Source organism: Brassica oleracea, chromosome C5, assembly GCF_000695525.1.
Source record: "Brassica oleracea var. oleracea cultivar TO1000 chromosome C5, BOL, whole genome shotgun sequence".
NCBI lineage: Eukaryota > Viridiplantae > Streptophyta > Magnoliopsida > Brassicales > Brassicaceae > Brassica > Brassica oleracea.
The window spans coordinates 7,508,480-7,509,271 of NC_027752.1; positions in this window are offsets into that span (position 1 = coordinate 7,508,480).

Below are 792 nucleotides of genomic sequence, written 5' to 3' on the forward strand. Positions count from 1 at the left end.
AGATGCTAATGGTAATAAAACATATGTGAGCATATATATCTTGCGAGTTGTATTTGATTAAATATACTTTTAGACACTAATGTCTTTGCAAGATCCTGCTCATTTCCTATTCATGGAAATTGGAACGGCGTCGAGAATATCCGTTCTCTCCAAGGTATGTTTTAAATTAGGGTTGATGTATTCTAGAAAACCCGAGTTTGGTATGGTTTTGCAGATACATGCTATTTATAAAGTCGATCACAAACTGGATATGGTTTTACAATTGGTAAAACCGCGATTACATAGCGTTCCGAGAAACGATCCTAGGTTTCGACTTCTTCAAAGCATGTCGAGAATATGTGTGGCATCAGTCAATAAGTCACCACATATAAGAATTAAGCGGAATAGCCAACGAGAAAGAGCCGACGAAAACATTTGAAGATAATTCGGCTTGTGTCGCTCAACTCAAATAAGGTTACATTAAGAGTGACAGAACGAAGCATATCCCTCCAAGATTCTTCTCGTACATAAGGAAGCTCAAGAAAAATAAAAAGGTGGACATCAAATATGTACGATCATGCGACAATCCGGTAGACTTGTTTACAAAGGTTCTTCCTACTACAACATTCCGAAAACACGTGTATAGTATCGGAATGCGGCATTTGCGTGACCTGTGAAGAGAAAGCTATGCCCACTATTCTCAGGGGGAGATTACGTCACAGTACTCTTTTTCCCTTATCATGGTTTTTATCCCATCGGATTTTTCCATGATTAGGTTTTTAACGAGGCTGTCCGTAATACAAGTTGGATAAT